The sequence below is a fragment of the Conger conger genome, chromosome 4 (assembly GCF_963514075.1).
Source record: "Conger conger chromosome 4, fConCon1.1, whole genome shotgun sequence".
NCBI lineage: Eukaryota > Metazoa > Chordata > Actinopteri > Anguilliformes > Congridae > Conger > Conger conger.
The window spans coordinates 38297933-38310016 of NC_083763.1; positions in this window are offsets into that span (position 1 = coordinate 38297933).

Here is a 12084-nt window from a genome sequence, read left to right on the forward strand (position 1 = left end):
GGGATGATATAGCTATGGTCAGGCACATAAAAAACACATCATGCCAGACAAACAGGAAGTGGTCATACTTAAATTCTCCAATGTCTGATGTGACTGCAACTTTACACAGATGCTCAGTGTTGGAGTGTAATCAAATCCATATTCCAAAAACGACTCAATGTTATAGCAGCATCATCTGGAAACAGGAATTGACCTTAATTTCGCTGAACATCTTCCGATGTGGCTGAAAATGTACAAATACGTTTATTTCTGGAGTGTAATCAAATTCAAAAAACATACACGGATCAATAATATAGCGCCACCATCTGGCAACAGGAAGTGAGGCTTATATCATTGATGCATTCCAATAGCAGCGCCAACATCTTCATTGATCAAAGGGAAATTCCTGTGCACACTATACGTTGTCCAGGAAGGTGATTATTTCCAAAGTGTGTACATGTTGTGAAACATGTCATTGGCAGAACTATGCCATCAAGGCGGTTGCCCCCATGGGGCTTGGGCCCGTTCATTGCTGCTTGCAGCTATATTTAGGGCCCAAGCACCGTAGGGTGCGAAGGACCCTATTGTTATTGGAAGGATTATTATTATTATTATTATTATTATTATTATTAGGGCCCAAGCACCGTAGGGTGCGAAGGACCCTATTGTTATTGTAAAGATTATTATTAGGGCCCAAGCACCGTAGGGTGCGAAGGACCCTATTGTTATTGGAAGGATTATTATTATTATTATTAGGGCCCAAGCACCGTAGGGTGCGAAGGACCCTATTGTTATTGGAAGGATTATTATTAGGGCCCAAGCACCGTAGGGTGCGAAGGACCCTATTGTTATTGGAAGGATTATTATTATTATTATTATTATTATTATTATTCTTTTTTTTTCAATGTTTTGTGCATTTTTGAGGTGCTTGCCATGGATGAAAACTCACAGAATTTTGCACACACATCAGAAGTGGTGGCTGTCAGGTTGGGTCAGATGCTCAGACCTGGGCGTGGCTGAGGGACTCCACAGCGCCCCCTATCGCATTGTCATCTATTGTGGGCAGGCACTTTGAGCTACCTTCACAAAATTTAGTACGCATATAGCACTCCTCGGTCCAAACACATTTCTCATTCGCATCTAATCAAATATACAAACAGGAAGTCAGCCATTTTGGATTTTGTGCGTTTTACACGTACTGCACTTTTAAGTACTCCTCCTAGGGGGTTCATCACATTCACACCACCTGTGGTCAGAATGGTCTCAGGATATTCATGATGCTAAATTGCCAGGATATTTTTGATAGCTCAAACGGGACGGTCCTGGGGAGGCGTAGAATTTTTATGTCACGCCACGCCAACAGGAAGTGGCCGTAATTTCATGGTTTACATCGTCTGATCTGGCTGATATTTTAGAAATACGTTTATTGTTGGAGTATAATCACATCCATATCCCAAGAACGGGTCAATGTTATAGCGCCACCATCTGGCAACAGGAAGTGAAGTCTTTATCATATTTGTATGCCTTCCTGCTAGGGCATTCATCACATTCACACGAAATGTGGTCCGCATGATCTTAGGATAGTCATGACCATAAGCTGTGAAGGGATTTTTGATATCTCAAACGGTATGGATATGGCGAGTCGTACAGTACACATATTGCGTGCAAAAAAATGACTTTTTTTTTGACATCGTCCGATCTGGCTGATATTTTACAAATATGTTCACTGTTGGAGTACAATATTAAATATATACATATCATTCGGGGCGTGGCTAGACAGCGCCCCCTATAATTATTATTCTCTTTTTTTTCAATGTATTTTGCATTTTTGAGGTGCTTGCCATGGATAAAAACTCACAGAATTTTGCACACACATGAGAAGTGTTGGCTGTCAGGATGTATCAGATGCTCAGACCTGGGCGTGGCCGAGGGACACCACAGCGCCCCCTAATGCTTTGTCTTTTATTGTGGACAGGCACTTTGAGCTACCTTCACCTAATTTGGTATGCATGTGGGCCTCCTCTGGACAAACACATTTCTCATTCGCATCGAATAAAATATGTGAACAGGAAGTCAGCCATTTTGAATTTTGTGCATTTTACACGTACTACACTTTTAAGTACTCCTCCTAGGGGGTTCATTGCATTCACACGAAATGTGGTCAAAGTGGTCTCAGGATAGTCATGATACTAATTCCAAAGGATAATTTTGATATCTCAAACGGTATGGTCATGGCGAGGCGTAAAATTTTCATGTCACGCCGCGCCAACAGGAAGTAGCCATAAATTCATGGTCTACATTGTCTGATCTGGCTGATATTTTACAAATATGTTCACTGTTAGAGTGTAATCACATCCATATACCAAGAAGAAATCAATGTTATAGCGCCACCATCTGGCAACGGAAGTGTGGTTTTTATCATGTTTGTATGCGTTCCTGCTAGAGTATTCATCACATTCACACCAAATGTAGTCATCACGATCTGAGAATAGTCCTGACCCTACATGACGAAAGGATTTTTGATATCTCAAACGGTTTGGCAATGGCGAGGCGTATAATACACACGTTACACCCAAAAACAGGAAGTGGGCTTAATTCCGTTCTACATCATCTGATCGGGCTGATATTTTACAAATATATTCACTTTTGGAGTGCAATCACATCCATATCCACATTCATCTGGGCGTGGCTACACAGCGCCCCCTATGGCTTTTTTCTAATATTGTGGACACATACTTTCACGTAAATGCACCATGTCTGGTTGGCATAAGGGTCTCCTCAAGACAGACACATTTCTCATTTGCATCCCTTAACTTTTCCCAACAGGAAGTGAGCTATTTTGGATTTTGTGTGTTTTTAAGTGTTTTTTCACATACCAAACTTTGAAATACTCTTCCTAGGGGGTTCATCACATTCACACAAAATGTGGTCAGCATGATATTATAGCCCTGACACACAACTATGAACTGATTTTTAATATCTTGGAATGGTATGGCTATGGTCAGCCTTAAAATTAACTTGTAATGCTGCCCAAACAGGAAAATTATGTATTAAATCATTTCAAAAAGGTATTGAATTCTACATTGCCTGATTTTGAGGCTACAACTTTTCACATATGTTCATTGTTGGAGTGTCATCACATGCATTAAGCAATAATAGTTCACTATTTTCGCTGGAGACCCATTATATCCAGTCTTAAAACTTCAACGCAAGTCGCAACTGACTCTCCCATTTCTAATACGCGACTGCCATCTACTGGCAAAGGTTGGTATTGTTTCTCTTTTTCTTGGATAAAGTGATTGTTTCTTTTTGCGAGCCAGTAACCATAACGATGTATGAGTAACAGCGGCAGCCTACGTGACAAAATGTACTGACATCACCCAGCCCACAGCAACGTTTTTTCTCATCTACCTTAATTATATGGATTGAATAACTAAAATAAAAGACAGGCTTTTACTGGCAGGAAAGAATTATATATTTAAAAGATTAACACATATAATGCATATCTTGCATTGACGTTCAATGTTATTTGGTTTAAAAAAAAACGTAGTGTAGCATTTTAAGGACTCAACACAAAACAGCTGTTCGGAAAGTTGGCTAGAAAACCAAGAACCCTTATAAAGGAATTCGAGCCGTTTCTATTTGACTTCATTCGATTGAAGTGAATGCCGTAACCCAATTAAATGTAATTCGCGTCGGAATACACATAATAGCCTACACTGTCAACGTGAAATAAAAATATATAGATGTTTAAATCGATCCTATATTAGAACATCTGTTATGATGGCTGGGGCAACGGGCATTTTCGGTACCGTTGACCATAATCGAATGCTAGCATTTATATCATTACACTGACCAATTCCTGTTAAAAAGCACATTTTTGGTTCATTTGTGGAAACAGTGAATTTGTCTACACAATCTATTCTACTCACAGACTAACTGCGTCGCTGTAACTCCCCCCTATTTCTGATACGGGGATTCCATTTATCTGCAAAAAGTGGTACTTTGATTTTTTTCTTCATTCAAGTGATTTTTCAACGATAGGTTTTTGTTTTTTTCTAGCGAACCAATAGGCAGACCGATGTATGATTTACAGCTGCACCCTACGTGACAAAATGTATTGACAACACCCAGCCCGACGTTTCTTTGCATCTATTTTCATTATATGAATTGAATAACTAAAATAAATATTAAAGACATTTAAAGACTTAAAGACAGGCTTTAACTGGCAGGAAAGTATCATATATTTAAAAGATTAACACATATAATGCATATCTTGCATTGACGTTCAATGTTATTTGGTTTAAAAAAAAACGTAGTGTAGCATTTTAAGGACTCAACACAAAACAGCTGTTCGGAAAGTTGGCTTGAAAACCAAGAACCCTTATAAAGGAATTCGAGCCGTTTCTATTTGACTTCATTCGATTGAAGTGAATGCCGTAACCCAATTAAATGTAATTCGCGTCGGAATACACATAATAGCCTACACTGTCAACGTGAAATAAAAATATATAGATGTTTAAATCGATCCTATATTAGGACATCTGTTATGATGGCTGGGGCAACGGGCATTTTCGGTACCGTTGACCATAATCGAATGCTAGCATTTATATCATTACACTGACCAAGTCCTGTTAAAAAGCACATTTTTGGTTCATTTGTGGAAACAGTGAAGTTGTCTACACAATCTATTCTACTCACAGACTAACTGCGTCGCTGTAACTTCCCCCCATTTCTGATCCGGGGATTCCATTTATTGGCAGAAAGTGGAACTTTTATATTTTTCTTCCTTCAAGTGATTTTTCAACGATAGGTTTTTTTTTTTTTTTCTAGCAAGCCAGTAGGCATAACGATGTATGATTTACAGCTGCAGCCTACGTGACAAAATGTATTGACAACACCCAGCCCGACGTTTCTTTGCATCTATTTTCATTTTTGAATAGAATATCTGAAATAAATATTAAAGACATTTAATGACTGTCTTTAACTGGCAGGAGAGTAGCATGTATTTAAAAGAGTCAAAAGTCAAAAAGAAACGTTAACGTTTGAGATGGCTCTGGTCGAACTCTGTGTTAACATGAGACCGTTATGTTCAACAAAGGTATGGCATGCAGGTCGTTGCGAGATGACGCGCATTGGCTAACAGCAGCCAGCCTGTCCACTGTCTATGTGAGTCAAAAAACAGGTCAGCTACGTTTGTTTACATGAATAGAAAACTTTCAGTTAAATCGCCAGATATGTAAGTTTATTTTGCTTGTCATTAAACACGAATTAAGAGAACATACAATTTCGCTAGGAATTTTTGACTTAATATGAAAATACTGGATTGAGGGCAGAGACTTGGCATCTCCTTTAGATTTGGCTGAACAAATGCATTTCAGGCAGCATAATTACCGGTGAAATGGAAAAGAATGATGCTGGCTAACTCGACGTTTAATGCAATATTATCCGACACTTCGGAGAGAAATTATTTAACCAGGATTAAAGGAAACATACAACTTTTGGCCAATAGATGGCGTACGTGTATAAGAGGGCAGTATAGCTTAATGGTTCAGACAGTGGATTAAGACATGCAAGGTCCGCGGTTCCATCCCCGGTGCGGCCACAATAAAGTTGAATAGTTTCTTTACGCCAATGGTTTTATTTTGAGTGCATATTTATAACCGAATGACTTCTCAAGCGTAAATTGTGCCTCCCGCTGTAAAATCTATTGAAATTAATTCATCTCTGCTCTCCATACAGGACTGGAGCATATTATTACACTGTGCAAGCAAGAAGTAATTTTTGTTTCATTCTACATTGTCTGATGTGGCAGAAACTTCACACATGTTCATTTTTGGAGTGTAATCTCATCCATATACCAAGAAAGGCTCAATGGCATAGCGCCACCATCTGGGAACAGGAAGTGGTTTTAATTTTACTTGACATCTTCCAATTTGGCTGAAAATGTACAAATATGTTAATTATTGGAGTGTAATCAAATCCATAAACCATACACGGCTAAATATTATAGCGCCACCATCTGGCAACAGGAAGTGGCTTAAATTTTACTTGACATCTTTCAATTTGGCTGAAAATGTACAAATATGTTAATTATTGGAGTGTAATCAAATCCATGAACCATACACGGCTCAATATTATAGCGCCACCATCTGGCTATAGGAAGTGAGGCTTATATCATTGATGCATTCCAATAGCAGCAGCAACATCTTCATTGATCAAAGGGGAATTCCTGTGCACACTATACGTTGTCCTGGAAGGTGATTATTTCCAAAGTGTGTACATATTGTGAAACATGTCATTGGCACAACTATGCCACCAAGGCGGTTGCGCCCATGGTGCTTGGGCCCGTTCATTGCTGCTTGCAGCTATATTTATTATTATTATTATTATTATTATTCTTTTTTTTTCAATGTTTTGTGCATTTTTGAGGTGCTTGCCATGGATGAAAACTCACAGAATTTTGCACACACATCAGAAGTGGTGGCTGTCAGGGTGTCTCAGATGCTCAGACCTGGGCGTGGCTGAGGGACTCCACAGCGCCCCCTATCGCATTGTCATCTATTGTGGGCAGGCACTTTGAGCTACCTTCACAAAATTTAGTACGCGTATAGCACTCCTCGGTCCAAACACATTTCTCATTCGCATCTAATCAAATATACAAACAGGAAGTCAGCCATTTTGGATTTTGTGCGTTTTACACGTACTGCACTTTTAAGTACTCCTCCTAGGGGGTTCATCACATTCACACCACCTGTGGTCAGAATGGTCTCAGGATATTCATGATGCTAAATTGCCAGGATATTTTTGATAGCTCAAACGGGACGGTCCTGGGGAGGCGTATAATTTTTATGTCACGCCACGCCAACAGGAAGTGGCCGTAATTTCATGGTCTACATCGTCTGATCTGGCTGATATTTTAGAAATACGTTTATTGTTGGAGTATAATCACATCCATATCCCAAGAACGGGTCAATGTTATAGCGCCACCATCTGGCAACAGGAAGAGAGGTCTTTATCATATTTGTATGCCTTCCTGCTAGGGCATTCATCACATTCACACGAAATGTGGTCAGCATGATCTTAGGATAGTCATGACCATACGCTGTGAAGGGATTTTTGATATCTCAAACGGTATGGAAATGGCAAGTCGTACAGTACACATATTGCGTGCAAAAAAATGACTTTTTTTTTGACATCGTCCGATCTGGCTGATATTTTACAAATATGTTCACTGTTGGAGTACAATATGGAATATATACATATCAATCGGGGCGTGGCTAGACAGCGCCCCCTATAATTATTATTCTCTTTTTTTTCAATGTATTTTGCATTTTTGAGGTGCTTGCCATGGATGAAAACTCACAGAATTTTGCACACACATGAGAAGTGCTGGCTGTCAGAATGTTTCAGATGCTCAGACCTGGGCGTGGCCGAGGGACTCCACAGCGCCCCCTAATGCTTTTTCTTCTATTGTGGACAGGCACTTAGAGCAACCTTCACCTAATTTGGTATGCATGTGGGGCTCCTCTGGACAAACACATTTCTCTTTCGTATCCAATCAAATATGTGAACAGGAAGTCAGCCATTTTGAATTTTGTGCATTTTACACGTACTACACTTTTAAGTACTCCTCCGAGGGGGTTCATTGCATTCACACGAAATGCAGTGAAAGCGGTCTCAGGATAGTCATGATACTAATTCCAAAGGATATTTTTGATATCTCAAACGGTATGGTCATGGCGAGGCGTACAATTTTCATGTCACGCCGCGCCAACAGGAAGTAGCCATAAATTCATGGTTTACATTGTCTGATCTGGCTGATATTTTACAAATATGTTCACTGTTAGAGTGTAATCACATCCATATACCAAGAAGAAGTCAATGTTATAGCGCCACCATCTGGCAACAGGAAGTGAGGTTTCTATCATGTTTGTATTCGTTCCTGCTAGGGTATTCATCACATTCACACCAAATGTAGTCAGCATGATCTTAGAATAGTCCTGACCCTAAATGACGAAAGGATTTTTGATATCTCAAACGGTTTGGCAATGGCGAGGCGTATAATACACACGTTACACCCAAAAACAGGAAGTGGGCTTAATTCCGTTCTACATCATCTGATCGGGCTGATATTTTGCAAATATATTCACTTTTGGAGTGCAATCACATCCATATCCACATTCATCTGGGCGTGGCTACACAGCGCCCCCTATGGCTTTTTTCTAATATTGTGGACACATACTTTCACGTAAATGCACCACGTCTGGTAGGCATAAGGGTCTCCTCAAGACACACACATTTCTCATTTGCATCCCTTAACTTTTCCCAACAGGAAGTGAGCTATTTTGGATTTTGTGTGTTTTTAAGTGTTTTTTTTCACGTACCAAACTTTGAAATACTCTTCCTTGGGGGTTCATCACATTCACACAAAATGTGGTCAGCATGATATTATAGCCCTGACACACAACTATGAACTGATTTTTAATATCTTGGAATGGTATGGCTATGGTCAGCCTTAAAATTAACTTGTAATGCTGCCCAAATAGGAAAATTATATATTAAATAATTTCAAAAAGGTATTAAATTCTACATTGCCTGATTTTGAGGCAACAACTTTTCACATATGTTCATTGTTGGAGTGTCATCACATCCATTAAGCAATAATAGTTCACTATTTTCGCTGGAGACTCATTATATCCAGTCTTAAAACTTCAACGCAAGTCGCAAATGACTCTCTCATTTCTAATACGCGACTGCCATCTACTGGCAAAAGTTGGTATTGTATATATCTTGCAATGACGTTCAGTGTTATTTGGTTTAAAAAAACCGTGTTGTCGCATTTTAAGGACTCAATACAAAACAGCTGATCTGAAAGTTAGCTTGAAAACCAAGAAGCCTTATTAAGGAATTCGAGCCGTTTCTATTTGACTTCATTCGATTGAAGTGAATGCCGTAACCCAATTCAATGTAATTCGCGTCGGAATACACATAATTGCCTACACTGTCAACGTGAAATAAAAATATATAGAGGTTTAAATCGATCCTATATTGGGACATTTGTTATGATGGCTGGTGCAACGGGCATTTTCGGTACCGTTGACCATAATCGAATGCTAGCATTTGTATCATTACACTGACCAAGTCCTGTTAAAAAGCACATCACCTTTGTGGAAACAGTGAAGTTGTCTACACAATCTATTCTACTCACAGACTAACTGCGTCGCTGTAACTTCCCCCCATTTCTGATACGGGGATTCCATTTATTGGCAGAAAGTGGAACTTTTATATTTTTCTTCCTTCAACAGATTTTTCAACGATAGGTTTTTGTTTTTTTTCTAGCGAGCCAGTAGGCATAACGATGTATGATTTACAGCTGCAGCCGACGTGACAAAATGTATTGACAACACCCAGCCCGACGTTTCTTTGCATCTATTTTCATTTTTGAATAGAATATCTGAAATAAATATTAAAGACATTTAATGACTGTCTTTAACTGGCAGGAGAGTAGCATATATTTAAAAGAGTCAAAAGTCAAAAAGAAACGTTAACGTTTGAGATGGCTCTGGTCGAACTCCGTTATGTTCAACAAAGGTATGGCATGCAGGTCGTTGCAAGATGACGCGCATTGGCTAACAGCAGCCAGCCTGTCCACTGTCTGTGTGAGTCAAAAAACAGGTCAGCTACGTTTGTTTACATGAATAGAAAACTTTCAGTTAAATCGCCAGATATGTTAGTTTATTTTGCTTGTCATTAAACACGAATTAAGAGAACATACAATTTCGCTAGGAATTTTTGACTTAATATGAAAATACCGGATTGAGGGCAGAGACTTGGCATCTCCTTTAGATTTGGCTGAACAAATGCGTTTCAGGCAGCATAATTACCGGTGAAATGGAAAAGAATGATGCTGGCTAACGAGACGTATAATGCAATATTATCAGACACTTCATAGAGAAATTATTTAACCAAGATGAAAGGAAACATACAACTTTTGGCCAATAGATGGCATACGTGTATAAGAGGGCAGTATAGTTTAATGGTTCAGGCAGTGGATTACGACATGCAAGGTCCGCGGTTCCATCCCCGGTGCGGCCACAATAAAGTTGAATAGTTTCTTTCAGCCAATGGTTTTATTTTGAGTGCATATTTATAACCGAATGACTTTTCAAGCATAAATTGTGCCTCCCGCTGTAAAATCTATGGAAATTAATTCATCTCTGCTCTCCTTACAGGACTGTAGCATGTTATCACAATGTGCAAGCAAGAAGTTGTTTTTGTTTCATTCTACATTGTCTGATGTGGCTGAAACTTCACACATGTTCATTTTTGGAGTGTAATCTCATCCATATACCAATAAAGACTTAATGGCATAGCGCCACCATCTGGCAACAGGAAGTGGCCTTAATTTCACTCGACATCTTCCGATGTGGCTGAAAATGTAGAAATATTTTTATTATTGGAGTGTAATTAAATCCATATACCAAAAATTGCTCAATGTTATAGCGCCACCATCTGGCAACAGGAGGTGGCTTTAATTTTACTCGACATCTTCCAATTTGGCTGAAAATGTACAAATATGTAAATTTTTGGAGTGAAATCAAATACATAAACCATACCCGGCTCAATATTCTAGCGCCACCATCTGGAAATAGGAAGTGAGGCTTATATCATTGATGCATTCCAATAGCAGCAGCAACATCTTCATTGATCAAAGGGGAATTCCTGTGCACACTATACGTTGTCCAGGAAGGTGATTATTTCCAAAGTGTGTACATATTGTGAAACATGTCATTGGCACAACTATGCCACCAAGGCGGTTGCGCCCATGGTGCTTGGGCCCGTTCATTGCTGCTTGCAGCTATATTTAGGGCCCAAGCACCGTAGGGTGCGAAGGACCCTATTGTTATTGGAAGGATTATTATTATTATTATTATTATTATTATTATTCTTTTTTTTTCAATGTTTTGTGCATTTTTGAGGTGCTTGCCATGGATGAAAACTCACAGAATTTTGCACACACATCAGAAGTGGTGGCTGTCAGGTTGTCTCAGATGCTCAGACCTGGGCGTGGCTGAGGGACTCCACAGCGCCCCCTATCGCATTGTCATCTATTGTGGGCAGGCACTTTGAGCTACCTTCACAAAATTTAGTACGCATATAGCACTCCTCGGTCCAAACACATTTCTCATTCGCATCTAATCAAATATACAAACAGGAAGTCAGCCATTTTGGATTTTGTGCGTTTTACACGTACTGCACTTTTAAGTACTCCTCCTAGGGGGTTCATCACATTCACACCACCTGTGGTCAGAATGGTCTCAGGATATTCATGATGCTAAATTGCCAGGATATTTTTGATAGCTCAAACGGGACGGTCCTGGGGAGGCGTATAATTTTTATGTCACGCCACGCCAACAGGAAGTGGCCGTAATTTCATGGTCTACATCGTCTGATCTGGCTGATATTTTAGAAATACGTTTATTGTTGGAGGCTAATCACATCCATATCCCAAGAACGGGTCAATGTTATAGCGCCACCATCTGGCAACAGGAAGTGAGGTCTTCATCATATTTGAATGCCTTCCTGCTAGGGCATTCATCACATTCACACGAAATGTGGTCAGCATGATCTTAGGATAGTCATAACCATAAGCTGTGAAGGGATTTTTGATATCTCAAACGGTATGGAAATGGCGAGTCGTAAAGTACACATATTGCGTGCAAAAAAATGACTTTTTTTTCGACATCGTCCGATCTGGCTGATATTTTACATATATTTTCACTGTTGGAGTACAATATGAAATATGTACATATCAATCGGGGCGTGGCTAGACAGCGCCCCCTATAATTATTATTCTCTTTTTTTTCAATGTATTTTGCATTTTTGAGGTGCTTGCCATGGATGGAAACTCACGGAATTTTGCACACACATGAGAAGTGTTGGCTGTCAGGACGTATCAGATGCTCAGACCTGGGCGTGGCCGAGGGACTCCACAGCGCCCCCTAATGCTTTGTCTTCTATTGTGGACAGGCACTTTGAGCTACCTTCACCTAATTTGGTATGCATGTGGGGCTCCTCTGGACAAACACATTTCTCTTTCGC